The sequence below is a fragment of the Mchenga conophoros genome, linkage group LG3, assembly GCF_057382185.1.
Source record: "Mchenga conophoros isolate Kocher_MC1m ecotype Shallow Benthic linkage group LG3, M_conophoros_male_GT1.1, whole genome shotgun sequence".
Taxonomy (NCBI): Eukaryota; Metazoa; Chordata; class Actinopteri; order Cichliformes; family Cichlidae; genus Mchenga; species Mchenga conophoros.
In genome coordinates this window covers 12,924,191-12,940,472 of record NC_140528.1, presented here as the reverse complement: position 1 = coordinate 12,940,472, position 16,282 = coordinate 12,924,191, and the positions used below count along the sequence as shown (strand labels likewise).

The 16,282-nt window shown below is 43.5% G+C and overlaps 2 protein-coding genes across 2 annotated transcripts in view; one reads left to right on the top strand and one right to left on the bottom strand.

Moving 5' to 3' along the window:
* Positions 1-1,538: 1,538 nt before the first annotated feature.
* LOC146577283 (protein NLRC3-like) overlaps positions 1,539-16,282 on the top strand; it is a 682,649-nt gene continuing 667,905 nt past the window's right edge. The window contains exon 1 of the mRNA XM_085252799.1: positions 1,539-2,856. The gene's annotated coding sequence lies outside the window, so the exon portion shown is untranslated. The remainder of the gene's footprint in view (positions 2,857-16,282) is intronic.
* The window catches only part of LOC146577302 (protein NLRC3-like), a 52,729-nt gene continuing 50,980 nt past the window's right edge, over positions 14,534-16,282 (bottom strand). Inside the window, exon 11 of the mRNA XM_085252811.1 lies at positions 14,534-16,282. This exon is cut by the window's right edge and continues 2,342 nt beyond it. The gene's annotated coding sequence lies outside the window, so the exon portion shown is untranslated.

The following is a 16,282-nucleotide window of genomic DNA, read 5'->3' as shown; positions in this document are numbered from 1 at the left end:
TTCTTGAGGCACTTGGAATCCACACTCTCTTCCACCATACCTCAGGTCAGTTAGAAAAATGAACAAATTCAGTCACTTCTCCAGGTACTATCTTTCAAGGTTACAGCAAAAGCGCAAAGTCAATCTTATAATTAAAAGTCAGTTCTGGAAATTGTGATTTTAAAGAATCTTAATTATGCATATATCTACATTTGTCATTTTTAGTCAAGATGTGATCCAAAGTTAAAATATGATTGTCTAACATTTTTTTTTTGGAAAAAAATATAAAAATAAAACGTAAGTGCATGAAGTCAGAGAACAGAACTAATGGCAAAACACAAGTGGCCATCCGCTGTAGACGGACGGCTACGGTTTCCCGGTATTCATCCCCTGGCAGCGCCACCCACTCCTGACAGTGATACTCCACTCTATAAATCAAATCCTCCCGGAGCTCAGCGGAGGGGTTGTGAGTTGCTGGGTCCATTACTGGTTGCGTCGTACTGTCATGAACAAGCTGTGTGGAGGCAGAAGAGGACCCAAACGCAAAACTCACGGAGACAGGAACTGAACTCAAAATTACTGCTTTATAGTGATGTGACGTTCTGTATCGAGGCTTCGAAGCGTGTGTCGAGTAATGGAGGGGGCGTTTCCGCGAAGCGCGTATCGAGGCTTGCTTCATTTATGGGAGGAGCTGAAAATGATGACGTCCGAAGCCTCGCTGCCCGGCTGTACCACGTGACTGGTTCATGAAGTGGTTCGAACTTTGCCGCGAGATATGACAGCGATATAAACCCCTCAGACTTCATTCAAAATGTGGGTGTTTGATGGAGAGCTGCGGTTAGTGAGAGTTTGGAGAGAGTTTGGAGGTTTATGAGAGTGAGGAGAGAAAGTCAGGAGAGAATGGAGCCAGCTAAGAAGAGGAGGATGTCCTCCCCTGTGTGGGAACATTTTGAGCTTATATCTCCCAATAAGGTATGTAAATTTCCACAGAAGATGTATTTTCATAATACTGATGGTGCAATAAAACCTATGTTAAGCTGTCTGTACTTTTGTACAAGGTGAGGTGTTTGCTATGTGCCAGGGAGCTGGGATATAACAACAACACCTCATCCATGCTTAGGCACTACAGAGCTTTGCATGAGAATAAGGGGGACACCGATTGTGGAGCAAGACCAGGTGAGCCATCAAATGCAATGATAATATAGGATGCAGTAATGTTACTAAATGATATAACAATATTATACAACTGTTATAAGTTACGTATGTGATATTTATATTTGTGCTTTGTCTTTGTCTTTCCTCAGAGAACAATCTCAAATAGATGAAGACCAGGGGCCCGTTCTTCGTACCTCGCTAAGTAGGTTAGCCGGATTAGATTGTTGACGATTTCGCGTGATCCTGGATCAGTCGGTTCCTCGAAGCTCATCCGGGACTTGCTGTCATAGCAACAGAGCCGTAAGCGTAAACCTGCTCGGGAGCAGGTTTACTTTATGTAAACAGGATTAGATCGCGGGCACGCAGGTATGTCCGCTTCATTTATACGAAAGCAACAGCGATATTTTTCCACTGTTTCACCATAAATAAATATTATCAATGTAACTAAAGATAATGCAGCACTTGATCCTTTTATTGATGTCACACAGATACATACAGGTCATTTCCTAAAAAAGGGAAATGTACTATTAACATTCTATTACATGTATGTGATTATTACAGATGTAATTCATATTTCAGAGTAGTAATTGTAAATTACTTCGTGTAATCAAGATGAGAGACCACGGCTATAAAAGCGAAGGTGGATTTGGGAAGCCTGTCGCAGCCATGTCCTGTCCGTATACGCGACCAACCCATTGCGGAAGGTGCAAGATTGATAAGGAGAGTCCTCAGAATTCAGCGTATATTGCGGGACAGACAGGATCCTTTAGCTCAGCGCGACAGTGTGCTCATAGAGAGATATCGATATTCCCGTGAGGGTATTATTTACTTAACCAACTTGTTGACGAGGGGGTGCAGGACCACCACCTGTCTTTTTTTCCTCTGCCCTTTTCTTGGTTGCTGTTATGAACAAACTAACAGAGTATTACAGGCCAGTATTACCTTGCCAAGAGACGAAAAGCAATCTAAGAGATAAATATTACCATTCTGTAGAATACTCCTGTATTCCACTTTTACTTGTTCCCATGTTCTTGTGGGTCCTGTTGTGGCTCTAATGTGAAAGGGGATATAATATAACATATTATAATATAATATAATGCCATATGATATTGGACAATATAGTGTCATATGATAGATCTACCCTACCGCCTACTGGTGTTGGCCAGAGGGGCCGATGGCGCGATATGGCAGCCTGGCTACAACCGTAGCTGCCTCCACCAGTGTGTGAATGTGGGAGTGAATGAATAGTGGTATCGTAAAGCGCTTTGGGTGCCTTGGAAAGCGCTATATAAACCCAATCCATTATTATTATTATTATTATTAAATTACCTACGAGTTTGATTTGTCAGCAACTTTCTGCCAGCCCTCTCTCCTTGCTTTTGCAGCCTTTGCAGTGTTCTCTTGCGTTTTAATTAAACTCTGAAACTCCTGAAATCCCTCACTCATGAGTTCTTGCTCTGCTGCCGGAAAATACCGAGCACGCCCCTTGGACATTTTCGCCGACCAATCAGCGGGTTGCCGATCAATGTTTCTACTATCGATGCGTAGCCCCTTTTACGACACCCAGTGATGTCACATTCCTGCGTCCAGCTGTAGTAATCGTCAACAGCAGGTGTGTTCGGGGAACCGGATTAGCGAGCTCACGGTTAGCGCGATGATTTGATCTTGGATGTGTCATTTGATCTTGGATGTAGTAAGCGACGTACGAAGAACGGGCCCCTGGTCAGCATGGTGATTGAGGACTCCCAGCCATTTAGCATTGTGGAGGACAAAGGATTCAAAAGATTTGTTAAATCATTAAATCCTAGCTATGTTCTCCCCACTAAAAAGGTCATAAAAGCAGTGAAAATTTAGTTTTTACAGAATAAAATGTGAACAGGCAGGACTGAGGCTCAAAGCCTCAGTGTGTAGCTGTCCATACCTCAACGTTACAAAAGCACAACCACTGTCCACACCCCAACCACACCTCACCTCACAGTGAATGATCATTTCCATTTTAAGCATTTCCAAATGATCATTTTCCATACTGCCAGTATAAATATACACAGTATACTGCATCACTACAATATACATGTTTTACACACTCCTTTTGTTGTTGACATTTACAGGCTGTGTGCAAAAGGCCACACTCTTCAAATTCATGCCAACTAATATTTTTACGTCCAGTAGGTGTCCTACTAGAGCAAATGAAGCTTCAAGAAGCTTTGCACTGGAGTGAACCAATTGGATGAAAAGCTTCAGTGCTTCATGAAGCTTCATCTGCCCATCACTACTGCTTTATTGCAGGAGTTGCAAAGAAACAGAACAAAGCCGGGAATACCAACTGAAGACCAAGGGAACAGAAAGACACACAGGTTCGGGGAGGAGACATTGACGACGCAACACTGACCTGAGGGAGACATGCACATAAATACACAGAGGGTTAACGAGGGAAGTGGGAACACACGGGAAACACAGCTGACACAGATAACCATAACGAGACAGGGCAGGAGTGAACATAACATGACGCATACAGACGAGAGATTATCAAAGTAAAACAGGAAGTACACAGAGGTTCAGACAGGAGGAGAGAGAGCACAGGGAGAACACAGACATAACGGGCTGGGGAAAACATGGAATAAACACAAGGAGAGACGAGGGCTCACAAATACACAGAGGGGCACACAAGGGTGAGAGTCACAAGGGGAAAACACTTAGGGAACAACATAACAGGGCAACCCAGGAAACATGGCCTAAATAAGGAACAAAATACAAAAATACATGAAACTAAGAATACTGGGCCAACATGGCCCAGGACCATGACAACCTCAGATTGTTTCATTTTATTTTTTCCCCCATCGCCTTGTTTGTATCTTTTCAGCTCAACTGAATTTAGTTGTGTTTTCACTGACATACTGCATTAGTATTACTATTAATATAACTATTACTGATCTGAAATCACACAAAGAACCTAAAATCCTAGCAGCATCTTTTACTGTAAAGAAACACAGACATGTTGAGTAAATGTTTATAACTTGAAATGCAAATATAAATTATAGATTTTGTAAACATAAACAACTATTTATCTAAAAATGCAGCCAATACACCTGCTGTTTTTTTCATTTTCTACAACCATTTAAAATATTACTAAAACTAAAATGAGAGAACAATCAGGTGTCGCAATAAGATGCTCCACAAATGATGTGTGCCAGTGTGGTAAGACTCGACTTAAGCGGTCAAAGAAGTGCAGGAGACTGATGCTGTCCAGTGTAGCAAGTGATTTATTCACCATTCTGTGGCCCAACAATATTTACAAAGAAACAAATAAGAAACTCAACTCTATAATTAACTCAATTCAAATAAACATAACTGAACGTATATCAACGGAAATTAAGGTCAAACTGCACACAGCTACGCTGACCTGAACCTTTCTCTCTCGAAACACCTGAGTTCTTCTGCTTAAATAGTCCACTTAATCAAACAATTTCTCCTCTGGACTATTCCATTCAGTAGGTAGGTAAGATGAACATGATTATATTCAATCCTCTACTACTCCTCTTGACTGGCAACATAAACTCTGTGGTGTAATCAATACATATCACAACAGTAAATCTATTTCTTTATAAACCCTCTAAAATCAACTTTATTAAATTATAAGAATTCTTCCCCTTCTGCACTTGGTCTCTTCCTGTGACCTCAGATGAACCCAGAAGGTATAAAGCAGGAAGTAAAACTACATTTCCTCCTTTTGCTTCTGGAAGACAGGTAGGTAAGGTAAGTTCTAAACAATACCAATTAACAGTTGAAATAAAGAACATGTTAACTTAACAAATGTGTATGAATTGATTTAAACCAAGATGTTATATTATATAATCTGTAAAAGTGCAGAACATAAACAAACCCGGGATAGTAGATGTTTGCCTGTTGCAGATTACATGTGAAATATGGTTAAATCAAAACAAGAATGTTAACTAAGAATGTAGACAAATGGTCTTCTCACCCACTTTGTCACAGTCAGTAAAAAACAAGTTTGTCCACCAAAAGACAGAAGAGCACAGGGAGAAACCTGCAGGCCTGACAACAGCAGGCGTATCACTCCGCTGGTTTTCTACTTAGTGACAGTGTTTACAAATGTGCCTTTAGTGCCCTCACTGACACACAAAACAACGACTACACAACAGAACAGCTTACACAAGACAATACAACACACTAAGTAAACACTCCACACTAAACGTCACAAATCTCCCACATCTAAACTATCTCTCTCTCTCTCACTCTCACTCTGTCTCGCTGTCGTTACCGTCACTCCCAAAACTTTTCCCTCTTCCTAAACAACCAAATGTTGACTTTTTTTAATTGGTCGACATGGTGCATTTTTCCATCGATAGGAAACATGTGGATTTTTTCCTTTTTTTCCTGTTTTCGAGCTTAAAACACACACAAACGTGACGACAGTGTTTAGAACAAAGTGTGGCTGATATATATGATCATAACTCTGGATTTACTGGCCTGTAATTAAAATGTAAAAACTTTGAAGTCCGAACTTTCAATGTGGCTGAAACAGACTCAGTGTTGCTGCAGCTTGTTGCTGTGTCAGCTTACATCAGTCATGTGATCTGGAGGTGCAGCGTGTTCGTGGACCACAGAGGGTTAATAACACTCACCTTCCTTCATTTCCACAGTGTAACATCCACCCAGCTGTGTAAAATCAGAAATTTCCATGGTGTTGTTCAAAATGTGCTCTGGCACGATCATAAGCATCGCTTGCTGCTGTAAACAAGAAAAAAGCCGGTCCTGCTATGGGCTGAACCATTTGTTACTGATAGAGGGGGGGACACTATGGAATATATTCAGTTTTAGCATTTATATTCACTGCTGACTGTAACTACGCTCAAACTCTTAATGCTATCTTATTTTAATAAACAACACTGTCAAATGCAAAACTGGGGTGGCACTTGGGGTGGCAAGGGATCTTTTTTAGGGTGGCACTTGCCACCCCATGCCACCCTTCTAGATCCGCCCCTGGTGGGCATAGACCCACCAAAGCAACACTCAGCTCACCTCATTCCAGGCGCTTGTCTGCTGGAGACCATGAGCCTTGTTAGTCACACATCAGCACCGTGGTAGGAAACAGCCTCCATCATTTCATTAGATCTAGTGCACATGCGCCAACCAGCGTGCAGCCTGTTACAGTCGCTCCTGCTTTTCTCTTACTTTAGCTCTTTTTTCTTACGTATTCTTTTTTTTTTCTGACTTGTATTTTCCTCCGTTTTCTATCTCTTACTCAATCATGTGGATTGAGAGAGTTTTTGTTCTTCTGGTGGCCGTGGAACTGTTACTTTTATCAAGGAATGGGACCGCGGCACATCTCCTACACTCACGGACTGTTTACTCCAGAGATCAGCTGATCGCCCTGATGCCGGCCGGCTCGCTGGCCAGGCCCTGCCAACATAACAATCAAAGAAAGGATTTGTTGCCCGGACACTGAACTGTGTGCTGTTGGACTCAGGCCGTATTATTTACCCAGGGAATTCTCTCACGTCATCTTAGTGGCTGTTTATGTTCCTCCCTCTGCAAACCCCACAGCTGCATGTGACACTATCCACTCTGCCATAGCTCGGCTACAGACTCAGCACCCGAGTGCCTTTATTGTGATCTCGGGTGACTTCAACCATGTATCACTGGACAATACACTACCAACATTCAAACAATATGTGGACTGTCCCACCAGGGGAGAGAAAACTTTAGACTTACTGTATGCTAACGTCAAGGATGCATACAGCTCCTCCTCCCTCCCCCCACTTGGTAGGTCAGATCATAACCTGATTCACCTCACCCCCCGCTATGTGCCAATTGTGAGGAGGGAACCTGTGACCACCAGGACTGTCAGGAGGTGGTCAGAGGAGGCAATAGCGGAACTACAGGGCTGTTTCGAGGTGACCGACTGGGAAACACTCTGTGAGCCTCACGCCGAGGAAATCAATGGGCTTACTGAGTGTATCACAGGCTACATAACTTTCTGCACCGACTCCATTGTTCCAGCTCAGACTGTTCATTGTTACCCAAATAACAAGCCGTGGGTGACTAAGGACATCAAAGCCCTCCTCAACAACAAGAAGAGGGCTTACAGAGGGGGCAACAAAGAGGAGGTGAGGAAGATCCAGGTGTTACTAAAGGACAAGATCAGAGAGGCTAAGGACAATTACAGGAGGAAGCTGGAGTGGAAACTCCAGCAGAACAGCATGAGAGAGGTGTGGAGGGGCATGAAGACCATCACTGGATTCAGGCCAACCAACAGCAGGGGAGCTGAGGGAGGTGAGAATAGAGCCAATGAGTTGAATCTGTTTTTCAATAGGGCTTTGGAGTTGACGTCATGCCGCAATGCATTGTGGGAGCGCAGCTCCATTTTCGGGGTCTACGAATCAAAACAAACACACTGTGTTGGAACGACGACGACAAGAAACATGCTTAAAAGCAGCTCAAAAGAAAACGGACGGTATAGAGACCGATTGCGTCCAGAGGCGAAGCAGCGGTACTTGAAAAAAAAATAGAGTGCATCGCAAATCTGGACCCATTTGAAATACGGCAGTGGAGTAAAGACCCAGACGACTTACCACCACTGTCCTACCCCGATATCTTCACGTATCTTGTTTGTGGAGTAAGCGCTTACACAGCGAACCAGTTTCGTAATTACAAGTCACTGGAGGCGCACATCCAATTTACAAATGGCTGGGTGTAAGATTTGGCTACTTTCAAGCCGCCAAACTCTTGAGTACGTCGTCATTCATACCAAGGCAAGTCAGCTGGAGTGCATCGAGTGAAATAGCCATTTTCCACCCCCCACCATAATTAATGTTATACATTTATCATTGAACTGCTAAAATATTGTTATCATATTATATGCCCATAATTGTAAAGTAGATGCAAATTAACACATTAATAATCGGGCAAATTATTAACGCCAATTTGTGTCCTTCCTGTCTCATTTCATTTATTGTCTTTACATCAACCAATCAAGTCACTCCATTCGATGTTTGATCGCAATTTCTATAACTTCCGAGACCACCAACGATGATATTATTCAGCTATAAAGTGTGATGTGAACATATTTAGAACTTACCGGAATGAAAATGTCTTGAGCACACCAACTGATATCTGGAGACGTAACAGAACTTGATATCAGCTCGTCTCACGGCTTCTATCCAGGCTAGACGCCTTCGTTTGGTAATATCCGATACATGAGCTCCTTCATGTTGCTTCCAGGTTGGGAAAGCATAAAAAGACAATCCAAACTTATTCCCGTGCCGGTCGTAAGATCGAACATTGCAGCCGACCACACAGCAAGTACGAACCATGGCTATGCTTTTGCTCCTTACTTAGACCCCAAAAATGGCGGATCGGGCCAAAATCCTTTCCACGCCCACCCCCGTGACATCACGCTCCAAAGCCCTATAGATTCGACACCACAGTGTCTGCTCCCACCCCCACAACCTCACCTGTAGTCAGCCTGGAATCCAGAGCCACACCACTGTGCCAGCCTCTCTCTTCACATGGCGCTGTTGCCTCCTGTGAGATTCCTGACACCCCTCCCCCACCCATCACCTTCACTCAATACCAGGTTGAGATGCAAATGAGGAGACTTCACTCAGGCAAGTCTGCTGGACCAGACGGAGTGAGTCCCCTCGTCCTCAAGACCTGTGCCCCCCAGCTGTGTGGAGTCTTTCATAAACTGTTTATGCTGAGTCTGAGTCTGCAGAGGGTCCCGGTGATGTGGAAGACATCATGCCTCGTCCCTGTACCAAAGACGCCACGTCCCAGTGGCCCCCAGGATTACAGGCCCGTGGCACTGACCTCCCACATCATGAAGACCCTGGAAAGGCTCATCCTGGACCAGCTGCGACCCATAGTAAGACCACATCTGGATCCCCTTCAGTTCGCTTATCAGCCTCGCCTCGGAACTGAGGACGCCATCATCTACCTGCTCAATCGTGTCTACACCCATCTGGACCAGCCGGCGAGCACTGTGAGGGTCATGTTTTTTGACTTTTCCAGTGCTTTCAACACCATCAGGCCGACCCTCCTGGGTGATAAGTTAGCAGCGATGCAGGTGGATGCTTCTCTGGTGTCCTGGATTGTTGATTACCTGACAGGAAGACCACAATATGTACGTCTCCCACAGTGTGTGTCTGACAAGGTGATCAGCAACACAGGGGCACCACAGGGGACTGTCCTCTCCCCCTTCCTCTTCACCCTCTACACCACAGACTTCAGCCACTGCACAGAGACCGCCATCTTCAGAAGTTTTCTGATGACTCTGCGGTGGTTGGATGCATCAGCAGGGATGATGAGACAGAGTACCGGGCTGTGGTCGACTCCTTTGTCACGTGGTGTGAGCAGAATCATCTGCAGCTCAACGTGGCAAAGACCAAGGAACTGATCGTGGACTTCAGGAAGACCAGGAAACACTTGACCCCTGTTTCAATCCAGGGGGTCAGTGTTGACATTGTGGAGGACTATAAATACCTTGGAGTACACATTGACAATAAACTGGACTGGGCTAAAAACACCACAGCACTTTACAGGAAGGGCCAGAGTCGTCTCTATTTTTTGAGGCGACTGAGGTCCTTCAACATCTGCCAGAAAATGCTGAGGATTTTCTATGAGTCTGTTGTGGCCAGTGCGATCCTCTATGCTGTTGCATGCTGGGGGAGCAGGCTGAGGGTCGCAGATGCCAACAGACTTAATAAACTGATCCGTAAGGCCAGCAATGTTGTGGGGATGGAGCTGGACTCCCTCAAGGTGGTGTCAGAGAGGCGGATGCTGTCCAAGATAAAGACAATGTTGGATAACACCTCCCACCCACTCCATGACATGCTGGTCAGTCACAGGAGCACGTTCAGTGAGAGACTGAGATTACCCATGATGCACCACTGAACGACACAGGAAATCTTCCCTGCCTGTGGCCATCTCCCTGTACAACGCATCCACTTAACACACTGTTTACTGCTACAGCTACACATGTTTCTTTTCCAACTATTTATTTATGAGTGACTTATGTATGTATGTATGTATATATATATGTATATATTGTACTATTCTTAGTTAGTGTATTGTCTTAATGTTGGTTTAAAATGGAGCACTGTAACAAAAATTAATTTCCCCCAGGGATCAATAAAGTATTCTGATTCTGATTCTGATTCAGATCTGAATTTGGACTGTTTCCCTCTGGATCAACCAAGTCTGTCAAATCTATTGATCCAACACAAACAAACACATTGGCTCACAGTCAGACTGGCTTTGTATGGATGGTGTAACAGGGGCTGGGAAAGGATGCTGAAAGCTGAATATAACACAGAACAATAACAGGACATATAATAATGTAGCAACATGATCTTCAACAGGCACACTTCTGTTATTCATGATCACAAACACAAAGAACTTGTGCAGCCCTGATATCAGCCCTAATATATGAGTGTGTTTGCCCAAAGACTGAAACAGCATCAACATGACAGCTGTAAGAAATCTTCTCTCAGCCTTGTTTGGCAGAAGATCCCTGCAACAAAGATTGTAGCTGAAAGATGTCGTGTGTAAAGTTTGCTCTGTGGGAGGGTCGAGGCTGTTTTTAGACCTTTGATAGTTTCCAATCCAGTTCTGACAGACAGGAATAAAAACAACATCATTAAGATCAGATCATGGAGCTGTTTGCTGCCTTGTTTCTATCTTCACATTACAAGACTTTACTACAATAAAGATGCTGACATGTATCTGTAGCAACAACATCATTGAATCTAGAACAACTGGAGCCAAACCAGTGGCTCTGCTGGGATCACTGGTGAGCCAACACTTCCTTGTTGATGCAGATTTCAGGGCTTCCTTTTGCTCCTCCGTTATAACTGTTCTCTCTTCTCAACACATGATGACACAAAGGAATCAGCAGTGACAAAGATGATGCTGAAGAGAAGCACACACTTCACACATATAACAGAGCAGTGCAGTTACACACACCTCTGCTCGACATCAGGCCTCAAACAAAGACACAAAACACTAACTTGACTCTAAACAGAAGAAACCAGCAGCTGTTTCTGTTCTGTGCTTATTTATATTTGACACACATGCTTCTCTTTGTGCAAACACACATCGCACTATAAGGGTAACCTCGCACACAATGATTGGACAGCACAGTGATGATGCTGGGAGATCCTATACGCAGCAACACAGAAACACTGAGAACTTTAAACAATGATGGAAAGTGTTATAAATGACTTGTTGGCCTCTGATCTGTCACAAACAGCTGAAACGTGTCTCTCATGAGTCACATGAAGGTTTTTGACAGAAAGGACAAAAAGTAGCTGCAGTCAGTTTGTGTCATTTTTATATTTATTCATCTGGGAGAAAAATCTGAGGGACATTAAAATGTGTTTTCAACAGAGACAAGAACATGAATATAACAGAACAGGTAAATGAACATGTTTCAAGTAAACAGCTGGACTGATCAGGTCCAAACACAGAGTGATAAACTTGTCAAACAGCTGTCATATCTTTATATAGAAGCTCTTTATAAATGCTGCTCACTGCAGTCTGTTTACTAATAATGTCAAAGTGTTAGAAACACAGAAACATCAGAATGGTCTTTGTTCACAGAAACCTGTCTGGGATCCTTTGTTGTTCTTTTGATGCAGAGTTACATTATAAATATAAAGAGTTATTTCAGAGTCTCATCAGTTTTCCTGCATGTCTTTATTTAACACATCAGCAGGGCTGAAGCTCTCATGTTAAACACACACTGATCTATGGACACGTTCATGTGTTTCTAACAGAACCAGGCTGTTATCAGCCTGCACTAACATTATGTCACACACACTGAATGTAACAGTGACAGTTTACATCATCACACAATCAGCTGTGATTGTTTCACTGTCATCAAACGAGTCAACAGGAAGTAGAATCAATAGAAACCAATCATTTCCTGACAGCATGTCTGATGGAAATAAGTGCAGATTATGTATGAAGTCTAACTGCACACAGTAACTGTGTTACAATAAGGACTTAACAGCGCCCTCTGCTGGAGTGTTTCAGTACTGCGTTAACTAGAATACACCACCTCCTCCTCACACCACCTGCTACAGCTCTACTCTTCTATGACTACAGTCATCCACAGCACTGATGTGAGGTCACATGGTTCATATGTAAGGAGCACAGCTGACCTCAGGTCAGTTTAATGACTGTGAGCAGCAGCTGTGTTATTGTCACTGTGACAGGGAGACACTCTCAGACACAGCGCTCATGTCAGCTTGTTCTCATGCAGGAGGATCAGGAGCTCCATGTTTGTCTTTCTGTTTGAATCATGATGTGTTTGTGCCATCAGAGTCTGTCATGAGTACTCAGGGTTTCACAGCAGCTCTTCTGGATGCTGACGAGGACTCCAACCTCATGTTTCACCTCTCTGAGCTTCTGATGTCTGTGAACACTCGTGTTTCTTCTCTGGGCTCATCTGGACAAAAACACCTTTCTGTGTTTGGCTGCAGCCTCATTCTGACTGACAGGAAGTGTGTTATCCATGAGCTGCACTTCTGTGAGGAAGTTTCCTGCTGTGTTTCCTGTCTGTGGACAAACACGAGTGTTCCAGCTGAGGACTTGCTTCCTTCCACCTGTCCATACAGGACATCACGCTGTCTGCAGCTCTGTAAATGCAGCTCCAGGTCCTTCCACGTGCTGCTCTGTATTTGTGCAGTTTGTAGTGTGTCCTGGGAAACGTAGCACACATGGTGTTCTTCTGCTGTTTCCTCCTTTCACTGAGTGTGAAACACTGACGCTGTGCTGTTGTTCACAGAGGGGAGCTGATTCTAGCTGCAGCTGGACTCTGTCATCTAACTGAATGTGTTGGTGCTGATCACGGGGCTCTGAGGGGGGAGCAGCAGGAGGACTCTGGATGCTGACGTCAGTGTATCTGTGGAAGCTCCCACAGCGTGTCTGTCATTCAATATTGTGCTGTATATTGTATCTATGCAAAGATGAACAGACTGTGTGTTCACTGGTCTCTGTGCTGCAGCTCTGATGTCATCATCACTCCCTCCTCCACCCTCAGCAGTCCCAGCATGCTGCTGTGGTGCACCCCACCCTCACTCTACACCTGAGCCACAGACCACACCCTCCACCTCAATATACACCACAGTTTTCTCTGCTGTGGAAATGAGATCAGGAGGAAATCATCATTATTATTATTTAATAAACGCTCACATTAATGTGGGCTTATTTGTTTCATATTAGAAACATTAGTTGAGTGTTTTTAGTATAAAATGGTCAAAGTCCCTCTTTTTGCTCCTCCCCTCACCTGTGGATGGACGGTGCTGTTACCGTGGTGACAGCTTGGATGTGTTTCAGTCCTGCCTGGTTATCACTGCAGGAATCTTTCACATTTATTACAGGTAATAACGCTGATTTTTCTGTGTATTATGAACCAAATGTATCCTGATACACACAGAGATGGATGAGCAGAGGTCACATGATGAAAGAACAAACATGGAGTCTTTGATTTATTTAGATATTTATTGATGAATGCAAACAAACCTGACACTGAACCATCGTCCAGCAGAACAAACCTGATCACATGACCTGCTGACCCAAACAGTGCAAAGCTCCATGGCAACAACAACAAACAGCCTCACATATGTTAACAGAGGCTGTTAGAAGCACAGAGTCTTTACAGTCTTTCTCCTGTTTGGACACAGATCTCTGCACATCTTCATCACAGTTACTCACAGACGTGCAGAGTGTGTGGATATCAAAGCTAAGTTTCCACCATGTTTGTAGTCTGTACTGGGACTCATGGAGCATCTCTCTATGAGCACTCAGTGCTTTAAACAGTGAGTCCCAGTTTAACCAGCAGCCTTCACACCACACATCACACAGACATGGAAACTTCAAACCTCAGACTGAAGACACCATCAGAAATAAACAGATTGTGATGAAGATGAAGAACTGGACCAGTTTGCTGTGGTTTCTTCTGTTCCTGTCAGAAATAAGAGTCTGGCAGCACTTTGCTCTCCTTCCACATGTTTAAGGAGGAAGTGAAGAAGAGCGAGTGAGTCGTCTTCCTCTGTGGGCCCAACATCAGGCAGCAGCCACGGATTTTTAAAAACCCAGCACACTGCTTCAGAAACACTGAGTCCAGGTGACCAGAGTCATGTGATCAGTGAGGTCTTCACTCAGGACGTCACTGCTTCAGGACCTGATTCAGAGGTTTATAAGGACGTGGATCATTGGTGCTGATGTTGTGTGAGAGCTGGTGAACCATGGGGAACATAAATAACAACCAGGCCATCAGCAGTTCTACCCCCAGCTCTAACACCTACATAATACACTATACATATAGTTATTGTTAAGGTTCAAATATTGAGGAAGGAGAGTACAAACAACCAGGTCCAGAAGAGCTTGGTCAAACAATTGATTTTAATGAACACAGGCGTGGGGGGACCAGCGCCGTACGCAGACAGCGCTGATCTCCGACTAATCAAAGCATAAACAGATATTTTATACCATCGGGGTTTGGATTTAATGACGCCCCTTCAACGTCACACAGATACATACATACATACGTCAAATCAAAACCACAATGACTTTTAACACAGTTTGAAAAGAACATTATCTCTATCTTCATGGCAGATGTTTCCTGTCAACCTTTTGACTGCCGCTTCTCCAAAACCACAGACCATGCTCTGCAGTAAGATACCACTTCTGCACGCCCGCAGTTGCAAGCAAACATGATTAACCTCTCACCTATAACTGAATGTATCTACTATGTGTGTGTGTGTCACGACCTCACTTGGCACTCTGTGTCACCTCTCACCTACTAACGCTCGCAGTCAAACAGAGGCCACTCTCAAATGTGTTAGCAGTTTACTAAAACTATATATGGAGTATATTGAATAAATGTTTTAATCAAGAACCTCTACTAGAAGCTTAATAAAAGAATATAAAAGTATAAAAGAGAATAATGAACAACCTGGTTATTCAAATAGCATCATCCAAACAGCTCCTCAGAATAAGCTGCACTTACACTCTGCTTTTAGTTTCACTTTTGCAAAAGCACGCTCTGCAAACCTGCAGTTTCCTGTCAAGACTTTGCACAGAGTGTCCTCAGAATCAACAGAATCAGCCCATACACACTTAAGATTATAACAAGCATTCAAAATCATTTAAGATCATAGATTCAACTCAACAGTTTAAAGTGGTTATAACTGCACCTGTAGTAAAGGCTAATTGGGTACCAAAATGTTTAAACATCTGAATGCAATATCAGTGCTGTAGATTATATTATTAATGCAATGGTAATGATGATGATTATTAACAGTAGCAACAAAATAATTTCCCTCATCTCCACATTATATAGGTTATAGTATGTTATATATAAACGTAGCTGAAGCAGTTTCATTTGTAGCTTCACGCTGCACTTCACATGTTTGTCCACCAGATGGCAGCACAGAGGCCTGTGTTGGAAAGCTTTGAGTAATGAAGCATTTTCAATCCAAGCTTCAGAAAGCTTCATGTGGTCATCAAGGAAGCAACCAGGAAATATCTGCTGTGTGTAAAAACAGCAACACAAGAATCCAGGATGAAGACAAGAAACTCAAAGCTCACAAAACAGGTGGAGCTAATTTTGTGACGTGTTTCTGTAAAAACACCACAGAAGTGAATCATCAAAGTTTCCATGTGAGCTGATGATGCTGCTGCAGAGTTTCTGTGAACCTCCTGTGACCCCGCCTCCTCATACAGAGACATCTGATTGCTCTTCAAACTGCATCACGTGGACACATGTGATTGTGTGTTGTAGTATTGATCCCAATGCTGGTATCAGTCCTGGATCAATAACACTGGATGGATGCGTTCAGCATGGAGCCCCTGAGCTGTGTTACAGACAAACATGGAAACTGACAGGTCTGTGTCATTCACAGTCTGTAACACTTCTAAACAACAGAGGCTGACCCAAGTGCCTCAGAGCCAGGCACGCTCACATCACAGCTCTCTAAATAAGCCAGTTTCAAAATAAGAGCTGAAAGCTGTGTTTGCTTGTGTTAGCTTATTATTGTGGAGACTAACATTCAGTGATCATGTGTTCAGACTCATAATGATTACTCTCAGAAATCCTGATCTTTGTATTTACTGTGTGTTG